The 15,531-nt window shown below is 34.6% G+C and overlaps 1 protein-coding gene across 14 annotated transcripts in view; it reads right to left on the bottom strand.

Moving 5' to 3' along the window:
* Window positions 1-15,531, bottom strand: part of MRTFB (myocardin related transcription factor B) — a 297,682-nt gene that overhangs the window by 213,208 nt on the left and 68,943 nt on the right. For 8 of the 14 annotated variants that reach the window (XM_069086078.1, XM_069086082.1, XM_069086111.1 and 5 more), the window contains exon 3: window positions 206-253. The exons of the other annotated variants lie outside the window; for them this stretch is intronic. The gene's annotated coding sequence lies outside the window, so the exon portion shown is untranslated. The remainder of the gene's footprint in view (window positions 1-205; window positions 254-15,531) is intronic. 14 annotated transcript variants of the gene reach the window in all.

A 15,531-nucleotide genomic window follows, 5' to 3' on the forward strand; every position in this document is an offset into this window, starting at 1 on the left:
ATATTTGTAATCTCTATAGGCATTGTGAATATGGCATTGCTGATACACCATAATGCAATGAAGACATATTCAATAAAGGGCTTTGGAAACATAGATTAAAAATCAATTGGACACTGAATAATCTAATCCTAAAGAATAAGTGGGTCAAAGAACAAACCATAGAAACAGTCAATAATTTAAAGATAATGACGATAAGACAACATACCAAAATTTGTAGGATGCAGCCAAGCAGCAGTTTGGGGAAACTTTATATCTTTAAATGAAGAGAGAGAAAGAAAAGATCAATGAATTGAGCATAATTTTTTTAAAAAATCAGAAGAACAAATTAAAAATCTACAATTAAATTCCAAAATAGAAATCCTGAAAATAAAGGAGAGATTAACAAAATGAAAAAGGAAAAAACTACTGAACTAAAAAAATTAGGAGTTAGATTTATGGGGAAAAAAAGAACCAATAAAATAATCTATTGATTAATTTGATAAGAAAAAAAGAAAGAAAATTAAACTGCCAATACCAAAAATGAATTACCAATTATCACCAATGATGACGAAATTAAAGCAATTATTTGGATATTCATTCCAATTATACGCCAAAAACTTTGACAATCTAAGTAACTGGATGAATAATTGCAAAAATAAAAATTGCCCAGATTAACTGAAGAGAAAATAGAATACTTAAATAACCTTAACTTAGACAAAGAAATTTTACAAGTCATACATCAGATCCCTGGGGGAAAAAAAATTTCCAGGACCAAATGGATTTACAAGTGAATTCTACCAAACATTTAAAGAATAATTAATTCCAATTTTACACAAACTATTTTTAAAAATAGGAAAAATAAAATTCCTTCTCTGACACAAATACAAACCTAAAGCAGAGAGAGCAAAATCAGAATGAAAAGTCTAGACCAATTTCCCTAATGAATACTGATGTAAAAATTTTAAATAAAATCCTAACCAGGAGATTGCAGGAATATATCACAAAGACCATGCATTATAACCAGGTGGGATTTATAACAGGAATACAAAACTAGTTCAATATTAGAAAGACTATCAGCATAACCGACCATACCAATAACAAAAAATCTTTTGACAAAATGCAACACTCATTCCTATTAAAAAAAAAACATTAAAAAGCATAGGAATACAGCTTTTCTTAAAATAATAAGCAGCATCTATCTAAAACTAAGAGGAAGCATTATTTGTAATGGGGATAAACTAGAAGCCTTCCCAATAAGATCAAGAGTAAAACAAGGATATCCATTATCATCACTATTTTTAATACTGTACTAGAAACCCTAGCTACAGCAATAAGACAAAAAAAAAAAGAAAGAAAGAAATTGAGGAAACAAAATTATTACTCTATGCAGATGAAATGATAGTATACTTCATAACCTTAGAAAATCTACCAAAAAATTTTTGAAATAATTAACTTTAGGGGTGGCCAGGTAGCACAGCGAGTATGACCACCGGCTCCAGTGTCAGGATGACCTGGAGATCGAATCCCGGGCTCAGACACTCAGTACCACACTCAGAAATAACTGGCGGTGTAACCTTGAGCAAGTTACTTAACCACAATTGCTTAAAAAAAAAGAGAAATAATTAACTTTAGCAAAGTTACAGGATATAAAACAGCCACATAAATCATCATTTCTATATATTACCAACAAAACTCAGCAGGAAGATATAGAAAGAAACTGTATTTAAAATAAATGAAAGAGGGGCGGCCAAGTAGCACAGCGAGTAAGAGTACCAGCTCCAGTGTCAGGATGACCAGGAGATCAAATCCCGGGCTCAGACACTTAGCACCCACCCAGAAACACCTGGCCGTGTAACCTTGAGCAAGTTACTTAACCCCAATTGCTTAAAAAAAAAAAAAAGCATTCCGAAAATAAATGAAAGAATAAAACACTTGGGAATCTACCTGTCAAGACACACACAGTAACTATATGAACACAATTACAAAACACCTTTGACACTTGGAGAAATATTGATTATTTGTGGGTAGACTGAGCTAATATAAACAAAAATGACAATTCTACCTAAATTAATTTATTCAGTGCTGTCTCAAAATACCAAAAACTTATTTTACAGAGCTAGAAAAAAATAACAACAAGAGCTGTAAACAATGGCAATGAAGCAATTTATAAAGCAGCTATAAATATATAAGTATATAATACTTGGAAAAAAGGGAAGCCCTTCAGTTATGAAAGAATGTACTGTAGAAGTTATACACCGATAAAGTTTCAAAGAACAAACAACTGCCTCTTTCAAGCAGAACTATAATCGATTGGCAGCGTAAATTAGCCTTCACCTTAACAGAACTTCATGCAATACTTCAAAAGAAAAATATAAATTACTCAATTGCTTTGGATGAATCAGCTGATATTACTGACTCTGCACAGGTTTTATATTTCATTGGGATCATAACAAAAGATATTCTTTCCTATGAAGAGTTACTTACTTTGGGCACATTTGCAAGCAGAACATACCAGATCTAAAATTTAATAATTTAATAAAATTTAATAAATAATAAAGGATATGAACAGGCAGTTTTCAGATGAAGGAATTAAAGCCATCTATACTGATATGAAAGAATGCTTTAAATCACTATTGATTAGAGACAGGCAAATTAAAAGAACTCTGAGGGAGCACATCACACCTATCAGACTGGCTAACATGACAAAAAACAGTAAAAATGATAGATGTCAGAGAACACCTGGGAAAATCAGAACACTAATGCATTGTTGGTGGAGTTGTGAACTGATCCAACCATTCTGGAAAGTAATTTGTAACTATGCCCAAATGATATATCAAAATGTGCATATCCTTTGTTGACCCAGCAACACCACTTCTAGTAGGGCTGTATCCTAAAGAGATCATAAAAATGGGAAAAGGAGGGGCAGCTAGGTGGCTGAGTAGAGCGCAGGCCCCCTAAGTTCAAATCCAGCCTGACACTTAATACACATGCAAAAAAAAACCAAAACAACCTAGCTGTGTGACCTTGGGCAAGTTACTTAACCCCAACTGCCCTTCAAAAAGCAAAAAAAAAAAAAGGGAAAAAGACCCCACGTGTACAAAAACATTTATAGCATCTCTTTTTGTGGTGGCAAAGAATTGGAAATTAAGGAGATGCCCATCAATTGGGGAATGTCTTAACAAGTTGTGGTATATCAATATAATAGAATATTATTGTGCAATAAGAAACGATGAGCAGTAAGATTCTCAGAAAAACCTGAAAAGACTTAAATGAAACAACACTGAGCGATAAGAGCAAAACCAAGAAAACATGTACATAGCCACAATGTACAATAACAAACTTTGATAGATTTAGCTCTTCTCAGCAATGATGTAGGACACTTCCAAAAGATTCATGATGAAAAAATATTATCCACATCCAGAGAAAGAACTATGATGTCTAAATGCAGGTTGAAGCATACTATTTTTTTTACTGTTGTTTCCGCATGATTTTCCTCTTTGGTTCTAATTCTTCTTTACAACACAACTAATGTGGAAATATGTTTAATATGATTGTACATGTATAGCCTGTAACAGACTGCACACCATCTCGGGGAGGGGAAAGAGGAAGAAGAGGGAAAAAATTTAAAACTAAAAATTTTATGAAAGTAAATATTGAAAACTAAAAAGAAATATTTTTAAAAAGTATATTCCCAGCAGACAGAGGCCTGGATGCCGACGCTGCAGTGCACAGAGACCCGTAGCCTGATCAACTTGGCAGCAAGTTGACTCACCAACCACAAGGGCCACTGCCATGTCTATCACTGCACGGCCAGGACTGGATGGAGCAGGATAAGAGCCAAATGCAGGGTCCCTGGCAGGAGCAGCAGCTACTCCTGGGACTACCAATTCACAGTCCAGAAATTTAAACAGCCCCTATCCAGAACTCCAGGGACCAGGATGGCAGAGTGAACCCCAGCTGCTCCAGTCCACCCCTCTGACCCTGAAAACATAGTAATTATTGACCCAGGGCAAAACCTTAAACAGTAAAGGCTTGGGAACCCAAGAGGAAGGACATGGCTACAACCCTGCTTCAAAATGGGTAGAAAGCAGACTGTAAAGACAAAGATTCTGGAGTCCTACTATTGTGAGGGAGGAAAGAAATTCAGAGGGAGACAGTGTGGACTCCACAGCCACAGCTGAAGCCTCAACAGGGAATGGGTCTCAAGCACAGAAAGCATTCTTAGATGAGCTCAAAGGGAACTTTGAAAACCAAATTAGAGAATTAGAAGATAAAATGAATAATTCTTTTAAAATCAAAATTGCAAAATTAGAAAAACATTACAATGAAGAAAACAGCTCCTTAAAAAGAAAAATGTGTGATATGGAAAAGGAGCTCCAAAAACTAACCAAGGAAAATAATTTGCTAAAAACTAGAATCAACCAGATTCAAGTGAATAACTCTGTGAGGAACCAAGAATCAGTCAAACAAAACATCAAGAATGAAAAATTAGAAAAAGAGGCAAAATATCTCAATGGAAAAATAACTGACCTGGAAAACAGATCCAGGAGAGATAATCTGAGAACTATAGACCTACCAGAAAATTATGATGAAGAAATGAGCCTGGACAACATCTTCCAAGAGCTCATCAAGGAAAACTGTCCTGAGATACTAGAACCAGAGGGTAAAATAGAAATTGAGAGAATCCACTAGTCACCTCCTGAAAGAGATCCCAAATTGAAAAGTTCACGAAATGTTGTGGTCAAACTCCACAACTACCAGGTAAAGGAGAAAATACTACAAGTGGCCAGAAAGAAACAATTTAAATATTGCAGAACCACAGTGAGGATCGCACGGGATTTGGCAGCCTCTACACTGAAAGATAGGAGGAAGTGGAATACAATTTTTCTCAAGGCAAAAGAGCTCGGGTTCCAACCAAGGATCACCTCCCCAGTGAAACTGAACATATTCTTCCAGACAAGGAGATGGTCATTCAACTATATAATAGATTTCCAGACCTTCCTGATGAAAAAGCCAGAGCTCAATGGAATATTAAACTTCCAATTACAAGATGCAAGAAAGACACAGAAAGGTAAACAAGGAGAACACACACACAAACACACACGTTATTTAATAAGAGCAAACTGTTTATAGACAAGAAGAAGGTATGAGTATAAATTACACAAAATGACAATAAAAAAAACCTTATTAAGGGCTACAAAGGCACTGCAGTAGAAGAGGAAAGAATGAAGTGGAAAATGGTAAATTATGCCACACAAAGAGGCATAAAAATAATATACCACAGGAGAAGAAGGGAGGGAGATGAGTATTATATGAGCTTTTCCCTCATTGGATCTGGTGCAAGGAGGGAAAAACACAACCAGTTAAGCAGAGGACTCTATCAAGAAGAGACACAAAACTTATCATAATAAAGGGAAAGAGGAGAGGGAGAGGAGCTTTGCATGAGATTTGTTCCTGTCACTCTTGGTGCAAAGAAGAAATAACATGGTACACTAAGTATAAAAATATCCTTCAGGCAATAGGAGGGGGGGAAAGGACTACCCAAAGGGGGGAAGTCTTTAGAAGGGAGGAAAGAAGGGGGAAAGAGGAAAAGGGGGGGGGCTGATAAGAAGGGAATACTGAGGGAGGTGGTGGTCAAAAGGAAAACTCTTAATGAGGGGAAGGGAGGAGAGAAAAATATAAGCATAAACGGGGGAGGGAATAGGATGGAAGGAAAGAGAGAGATAGTAATCATAACTGTGAATGTGAATAGGATGAACTCTCCCATAAAATTGAGGTGGATAGCAAGAATGGTTTAAAAACCATAATCCGACAATATGCTATTTAAAAGAAACACTTCTGAAACAGAGCGATACACACAGGATACAGGTAAAAGGCTGGAGTAAAATATATCATGCCTCAGCTAAAGTAAAAAAGAGCAGGGATAGCAATCTCAGATAAGGGAAAAGCAAAAATTGATCTAATTAAAAGAGATAAGGAAGGAAACTATATCCTGCTAAAAGGCACCATCGAGAATGAAGCAATATCATAACTTAACATATATGTACCAAGTGGTATAGCATCCAAATTCCAAGAGAAGAAGGTAAGGGAATTAGAGGAAGAAATAGACAGCAAAACTATACTAGTGGGGAACCTTAATCTTCCCCTCTCTGAACTTAATAAATCTAACCTCAAAATAAACAAAAAAGAAATTAATGAGGTGAACAGAATTTTAGAGAAGGTAGGTATGATAGATCTCTGGAGAAAACTCAATGGGGATAAAAAGGAATATACCTTCTCAGCGGTACATAGCACATACACAGAAATCGACCAAGTACTGGGACATAAAAACCTCACAATTCTGTGCAGAAAGGCAGAAATAGTAAATGCATCATTCTCAGATCATGATGCAATAAAAATCATATGCAATAAAGGGCCATGATGGAAAGATAGACTAAAAACTAGTTGGAAACTAAACAATTTAATCCTAAAGAATGAGTGGGTCAAACAAGAACTTATAGAAACAATCAGTAACTTCATTCAAGAGAATGACAATACTGAGACAACATACCAAAATTTATGGGATACACCAAAGGTAGTTCTTAGGGAAGTTTTATATCCCTGAGTGCATTCATGAATAAATTAGAGAAAAGAGAGGTCAATGAATTGGGCATGCAATTGAAAAAGCTAGAAAAAGAACAAATTGAAAATCAGCAATTAAATACTAAATTAGAAATAATGAAAACCAAAGGAGAGATTAATAAAATTGAAATTAAGAAAACTATAGAATTAATAAATAAAACCAAGAGCTGGTTTTATGAAAAAAACAATAAAATTGATAAACCCTCACCCAATATGGTAAAAAAAAAAAAGAAAACCAAATTATGAATGAAAAGGGTGAATCTACCTCCAAAGAAGAGGAAAGTAAAACAATAATTAGGAATTATTTTGCCAAATTATATACACATAAATTTGACAATCTTAGTGAAATGGATGAATATTTACACAAATATAAGCTGCCCAGACTAACTGAAGAGGAAGTAAATTACTTAAAAAACCTCATCTCAGAAAAAGAAATTGAACAAGCCATCAGTGAACTCCCTAGAAGAAAATCTTCAGGGCTATATAGATTTATTAGGGAATTCTATCAAACACTTAAAGAAGAATTGATTCTAATACTCTACAAACTATCTGGGAAAATTAGTGAAGAAGGAGTCCTACCAAATTCTTTTTATGACACAAACATGGTACTGATACCTAAATCAGGAAGAGATAAAATGGACAAAGAAAATTATAGACCAATTTCCCTCATGAATATAGATGCAAAAAATTTAAATGAAATATTAGCAAAAAGACTACAGCAACTTATCACAAGAATAATACACTTTCATCAGGTAGGATTTATTCCAGGAATGCAAGGGTGGTTTAATATTAGGAAAACCATCAGTATAATTGATCATATCAACAATAAAACTAGCAGAAAGCTCATGATTATCTCTTTTTTTTTTTTTATAAGCAATCGGGGTCAAGTAACTTGCTCAAGGTTACACGGCCAGTTATTTCTGGGTGTGGTGCTGAGTATCTGAGCCTGGATTTGATCCAGGTCATCCCGACACTGGAGCCGGTGCTCTTACTTGCTGAGCCACCTGGCCGCCCCCATGATTATCTCTTTAGATGGAGAAAAGGCTATTTACAAAGTACAACATCCATTCCTATTAAAAACACTAGAAAGAATAGGAATAAATGGAGCCTTCCTTAAAATAATAAGTAGCATCTATTTAAAGCCATCAGGAAGTATTATATGTAATGGGGATAATCTAGAAGCATTTCCAATTAAGATCAGGGGGTGAAACAAGGGTGTCCACTATCACCCCTCTTATTTAATCTGATACTAGAAATGTTAGCAGTAGCAATTAAAAAAGAAAAAGAAATCAAAGAAATCAAATTAGGCAAAGAAGGACCAAGTTATCACTCTTTGAGGATGATATGATGATATACTTAGAGAATCCTAAAGAATCAAGTAAAAAAAAACTGCTTGAGACAATAAATAAATTTGACAAAGTTGCAGAATATAAAATAAACCCACATAAATCCTCAGCATTCCTGTATATTTCTAATGAAATCTAACAGCAAGAGACTGAAAGAGAAATCCCATTTAAAGTTACTGTAGACATTATAAAATATTCGGGAATATACCTGCCAAAACAAACCCAGGACATATATGAACACAACTACAAAACACTTCTCTCACTAATAAAGTCAGATCTAACTAACTGGAAAAACATCAATTGCTCATGGCTGGGTTGAGCTAATAAAAATGACAATTTAACCTAAATTAAATTACATATTTAGTGCCATACCAATCATTTTACCAAAAAATTACCCATATGTACAAAAATATTTATAGCAGCTCTTTTTGTGGTGGCAAAGAATTGGAAATTAAGGGATGCCCATCAGTTGGGGAATGGAAAACAAGTTGTGGTATATAAATGTAATGGAATACTATTGCGCCATAAGAAACTAAGAGCAGATGGACTTCGTATCTACCATGGAGAAGCTTATATGAACTGATGCTGAGTGAGAAGAGCAGAACCAGCAAAAACTTGTACACAATTACAGATACAACATATGTGTGACGACCAACTTTGATAGACTGAACTCTTCTCAGACATGCAGGGGCTATAAGTAAACTCCAAAAGACTTATGATGGAGAGAGATGTCTACATTCAGAGAAAGAACCAGAAAGAACAGAGTTTGAATCCAGATTGAAGCAAATTACCTGCTCTCTTTCTTTTTCTTGTTTGGTTTAGTTTCCTCTTTCCCATTGTTCATCCCATCAGATACAATCCTTATTCATAACCTGACTAATGTCTAATGTGAAACTATTTGCAGATCCTACACCTGATTGTATGCCGCCATGGGGTCGGGAGGAAGAGGGTGGAGGCGGAGAAAATTTGAAACTCAAAGAACTGGAGAACTGAATTTTGTAAATTCTAAGTAAACTAACAAATCAATAGACAAAAAAAAAGTTAAAAAATTAAAAAATAAAAGTATGTTCCCTTACAACAGAGTTGATTCTAGGATCATGAGAGAATGAGTGGTGGTGATGCTTCTCTGAAGATCTAGATCTACCAATGAGGACACGTTGAAGATCGGAAGCCAGCTCTAAGGATATGAAGATATGTTCACACGTCCATGTTAAAGGTGTGAGGTTCCAGTGTGAGCGGGCATCACTACACATGTGCTAGTTACAATGGTATCTAAGTTGCACATATTTTAAAAGATGTATATAGGTTTACCACATATATGGCACTATATGCCTATGTGCCATTAAAATAATTAAAAAATCTGAATTTACATATTAGTGCTAGTGTAGAAAAAGCTGGATAGTAGACAATTTTTTACTGGCTGTTAATAAAAAGCAGCAACAGGGGTACCAAGGCATTTTCTTCTCCACAGGTGCCGCAGTGCAGATAAAACTGGGCATTAGTGAAATCTATGTTGCTTTGAGATACTATATGTTCTCAGGAACTTACTTTTTAAAATTGGAGGTATTTTTGTGATACACTAAAAGATTTCATTCCTTTTAAAAAGAGAATCAATGAAAAAATGAGGTTCAATTTATAAAAACTGAATTTCAAAATAACTGGGTCAAAACCCCTCAGACTATTTGAAGCACATATGAGTTGCATTAATATACTCTTGAAATGATTTTTAAATAAAGATACTGAATCGCTGGTGAATGAAAGCATCTTTTAAAAAACTTGTTGAGTTTTAAACCAACATTAGGTCAGTAAAAACACAATGCCAACTACAAAAATACTCCAATTTGGCATAATATTTTTTAAATTGCAAATTGATCAAATACATAATGGAGAGACACTCAGATTTCAACACTGAAGACTAAAAACATTGGAGGTTCAAAGGTACAGCTATAACTGTGAGACAAGGGGCAGCTAGGTGTTGCAATGGATAAAGTATTGGGCATGGAGTCAAAAACATAAGTTCAGGTCTCAGATACTTATGATCTGTGTACTTTGGGTAAGTCACTTAACCTCTGCCCAGTTTCTTTAACTGTAAAATGTGGATAATAATTGCACATACCTACCAGGGTTGTTATGAAGATTAAATGAGAATATCTATAAAGTACTGTTAACAGTACCTGGCACACAGGGGGTTTTTTTGGTTTTATTTAGCCATTTCAGTCATATTTGATGCTTCATGATCCCATTTGGGATCTTCTTGGCAAAGATACTAAAGTGGTTTGCCATTTCCTTCTCCAGCCTACTTTATTTTTATTTTGCTTTCTGGAGGGCAATTAGGGTTAAGTGACTTGCCCAAGGTCACACAGCTAGTTTTTGTGTTAAGTGTCTGAGGCCAGATTTGAACTCAGGTTCTCCTGACTCCAGGGCCAGTGCTCTATTCACTGTGCCACTTAGCTGCCTCCCAGCTTATTTTACTGATGAGGAACTGAGATAAATAGGGTGAAATGACTTGCCCATGGTCACGTGGCTAGTAAATGTCTGAGAACAGATTTAAACTCAGGAAGTTGAGTCTTCCTAAACTGAAAGCCAGGGCACTATCCACAGTGCCACCTCGCTGTCCTGTGGCATATAGCAAATACCATATAAATCATTAATATTAAACATCAAAAGCAAATTCTACTACATTTCATAGAACATCTCAAAAATCAAGAATGCCTCAGGAACTTGCTATTAAAAATCTAGTTCTTCAGACACATGACAGATATAAAAGTTATATCTTTAACAATTTAAAGAAAAAGATACCTTTCACATCATGGAAAGAAGAGTTCTTGGCCAAACAAAGGATAGAGATAGCCACGAGAGATAAAACGAACAATTTTGATTAAACAAAATTGTAAATTTGTAAGTGTTTTTCTATATCATACAGGGTAGACATGTAATGATGACTACTCACATGTCTGATCCCACTGCAGATCAGTATTGAAGCTCTGATCTGCTCAGTTTACAACCCGAGCTGTTGTTCACTTCTCAGGCAACTGCTGAGCACTCTCATCTCCCTTCTGAAGGCTCCGTGTTATTTGTAACTTGGTATCTGTAAACTTGGTGCAAGCATTCAATCAGATTTAGCTCTGCTGCAGCTCAGAATTCCCAAACTCAAGTCATTCACCAGCTTCAGTCTTCCCCAGTACCTTACAGGTATGTACCTCACTGGGCCAATAAGTAGTACTCAAAGGAAGAAAGGCAAAATACCAAGAGCAATATGAAAAATGCCCCAAATCTCTAATGTGAAAAGAATGCTAATTAAAATGACCAAGATTTTGCCTTATACCTTTCTGATTTAGTAAAGGTGGAAAAAAAAAAAAGAAAGTGACAATTATTGGGGAACTATGGGAAGACAGACACATTAATAAAGTGTTGAAGTTGTAAAATGTTCTAACATCCCAAAGTCATTTGAAACTATAAACAAAGTCAATAAACTGTGCCATACCCCTTGCTGCAATAATACTATTAAGATATATGCTCCAAAGAGTTACAGGCAAAAGGCCCATATGTACAGAGAGATAGAGATAGATATAGTTATATCTACACATGTGTGCATGTTTATGCACATACATGTGTGTATACACACATTTATTTAGTAATTTATTTTTATTTATGCCAGCACTTTTTGCTGTAGTAAAGAACAGGAAACAAAGTGGGCATTCATCAATTTGGGAAGAGGAAAACTAAAAATTATGTTATATAAATGTAATGTAATAATACTACATCATAAGAAATGATGAAAGGGAGAATTCACAGAAACCTGAGAAATCTTTTATGGGTTAATACAGAGCGAACATACAGAGAACATTTCATACAATGGATACAATATTATGGCAAAAAGAATGAGCACAAGCTTTGCTTCAGGGATGTTTAAGATTACAAACAGGCCCATAGACAGTTTTCAGACTCCATGAACTTAGACTGGAAAAAAAATTATATCTTAATTAACCAACTAATTAATTAATTAATCATTAACTGAAATTTAGCATTTCCTTCAGATATAAAAGTAGGCAACAAAATACAATAGTACTAGGAGTACCTGTGACTTTGTCACCAACAGAAATTATATATACCTTTATATCACATTATAATTGTTGCAGATAGGTGAAATATCATTTACATTTATCAACTACTTTGAAATTACCATAGTTATTACACATACTACTAAATTGCACATGATCAGTCTTCCTGCTATACATGTTTATACAATCTAGCTAGCTATCAAGCAACTCTGAATCTAGTAGTCTTTCAGGAGTCATTTACATTACTTTACAGTATTCCTTCTTGGAAATTGTTTGTTGATCAACACATGGAATAAAGTGAGTTATTTTCATAGTTTTGCTAAAATTTTGCAAAACCTGCAGTTCAGTTCAAATGAGAACAAACTTTCCTTAATGCAATGTGGCCTTTTGTAACACAGACAGGCACAAGGTTATATAAAAGTACAGAACAGGCAAGTTCAAACACATTTAATGGATGAGAACTGTTGAAGTGTAGTACTTAAAGTTCTAATTATTAAAATACTGTGCAGTGACTTTAGTCAGGAAGTGCTTTAAATTTTGTAACTAGAAAGGATCTTTCTTTTGTTTTTCTCTTCAAATCTCCTTTTTGCACACTGTGCTATTAAGTAAAGAAATGCAAATGCAGTAGGTTGTATAAATGGTGTTCATGAATTATAATTCCATAAAAATACAAAATAAAAAACTTCACTAAAAATTGTGAATGAAATAAAAAATGAGAACCATTCATTCTAGGAAAGTACACAAAACAATTCAACTTTACATACAACAGCTGAAGGGCAAGAAGAAAAGGACTCCTGAAATACTGCCATAATCTATGAATCTATCAAAGGTTGAAAGTCATCAGAACTGATGAAACTTATGATAAATTGTAAAACTTGCCTTGTTTTTATAAATTTCTTAAAAATATTATACTTTGACAAATTACTGTAAATTTATCAAAATTGTTTTAAATCACACAAAAATACTGTTTCAAAAAACAAAACTAATCAAATATTTAATTTTAACTCTACATATTTTATATTTATAAAGATTTAAAGTCAAAATTTTAAAGATTTAGGCTGAAATATTGAAAAAAAGGCGTGATTATGACTATATATTATATGCTTTCACTTGCATTAATGAATATGATGAATGCACTTTACCCTAAAAAACTGCTTGGACCATTATTCAGAAAACATCCCAGATTTACTCATCATTAGGAAATTCAAGAAAAAAAAAATCAGACTTCTTTTCAGTCCAGGTCAGCAAAAGGAGACAGATAAGCCTGTAGATACTAAGAACAAACTCTAGACAAGAATAACCCTGAGGAAAGTTCCCAAACAGGGAGAGATTATACAGCAGGACAAGAAGTTCCAGATCTACCAGGAAGGGACAGACTTTGAATATGGGGCAGGAATACACACCATCTAGCAGTTCTATCATTTAGTACCAATTCCAGGTCCCAGATCCAGGATGGACTGAGGATGGTACCTATGTCCAAAGATGGCACTGCAGAATGAGGAACAACTGTGCACCTTAGGCTGTACACTGAGCAAAGAGCATTCTTGGAACATTTTGAAAGAAAGGATTTATCCACTGATTTCCATGCCTGGCACATTATCTTTAATCATGTGACATATTTCAACTGAAAGCCTCAAAAAGTCACCAATATGGATGCTAATGAAAAATTACAAACTTTCTTGACCAAGCTGATAATATGGAAAAAGTGAAATAGAGATTAACATTCTTGCAAACTTTAAAATACTAGAAATGCTTTACAAAAAAAAGTGAAATTTTAAAATATTTTCTGCCAATTTCTAAAAAAAAAAAAAAAAGAAGAAAGAACTATGTAAATACCACCTAGGAACATTTTAGAGCTCTTTCAAAAGGTATTTCTAGCCCAAAAGCACTAAAGTCAAACCACTGATATGCAATTCTTCTTTTTGATATAAACCATAATGAAGATGCTGACCTAGGCAAAGATGAATTCACTAATTTTAGAACAAAAAATTTACTACAATTAAATTGTAATAGTAATGGGAATTTGAAGATCTTCCCTGACCCTTAATAGGTCGAATGTAATCACATGGAGCCTGTAGTGGAAGTGGGTAATAATCATTAAAGTAACTGCCTAATATGGTTGCTGTGAAGGCAGTATAAACTGTAAAATACTACATAAATTGGGGTATTATTGGATACTTAAGGGAACAGAAAATTAACATAGTCCCTGTCCTCAAAAAAGCTTATGATCTAATTAAGGAGACAAAACTAATTAGGAAACAACAAGACCATTGTAAAATTGTTAATCTTTGAGAAAGACAGTAAACCCAAAAGAGATTAGTGACAAAAGATATCATGAGGACTAGAGTAGCCAAGGAAGATTTCTGGAGGAGTTGAGACTTGAGCTAAATATTCAAGGGAGAGCGTGATCTGGATGGAGGTAGACAATATAGAATAAGAGAAACTTAAAGGCACAAAGGTAGTAAATGAAGAACAGTGCTTTCATGAAGTAGTGTGAAAAAAACAAACATACAAAAAATACTAAAACTAGAGAGTACATATTTGAGAATAGGAATAAAGATAGGACCAGCTTGTAAAGGACCTCGAAAGCTAACTCATGCAACTTGATAAGGTAAGTAGGAAATAGGTAAAAACTGAAGATCCTTGAGCAGAGTTGTGAAATCATAGAAGTATTTAAGGAAAATTGCTCTAGGAGCAATGTGAAGAATGGATTGAAGGAGAATGAGAGTGAAGTCAAAAGATGCAGGTAGGAAATAGTTGTAGTTCTACAAGTGAGATGAAGGCTGGGACTAGGGCAGTAGCAGTGAGAATGACAAAGAAGAAAGAATAAAATACTTATTGAAAACAAAATTAATAGGATACAGAAATGATAACTGACTGGAGAATGAAGAAGTAGTAAAAGCTGACTCAAGATATTTTCAATACAGGGTGCCTAGAGAAAACAATAGTGCTAAGGACTGAGATGAGTAAATTGGGAATGCCTATTCTATATTTATTAAAGTTCTTAGAATCATCATATATAAAATCCAGAAGAGATGTTGAAGATCATGTAATCCAGCCCTTTCATTTTATAGATAAGGAAAGGTCTGGAGAGTTTAAATTACTTGCCCACAAGTCAATAAATATTCATTAAGAGTCTAATATATGCCAGACATATGCATTTGCCCTGGGGATATAAAGGCAAAAATCTTGCTCTCAAAAGATCACTTTCTATTGGAGGAGATAACAAGTAAAACATGATGGCACCTACAAGATATATACAGGGAAAATACTAACTAGGCTGAGAAGGAAGGCATTAGCATTTAAACTGGGAAAAGGTTTTTTGTTTTTTGTTTTGGCAAAAGATGAGATTATAGCTTAGATGTGAAGGAAATCAGAAGGCACTGCAGGTGTGGTGAACAACCAGAAAAGTTACAGAGGAAATGGAGTGTCCTTGTGTAAGGAACAGACAGGTCAGCATCAATGGATCAAATACTATACAGAGAGAGGAAGGTCTAAGACAGCAGAAAAGACAGGGAAGAGTT

Source organism: Petaurus breviceps, unplaced genomic scaffold (genome assembly GCF_028583685.1).
Source record: "Petaurus breviceps papuanus isolate PSGF00001 unplaced genomic scaffold, PetGlider_PUasm1.0 118, whole genome shotgun sequence".
NCBI lineage: Eukaryota > Metazoa > Chordata > Mammalia > Diprotodontia > Petauridae > Petaurus > Petaurus breviceps.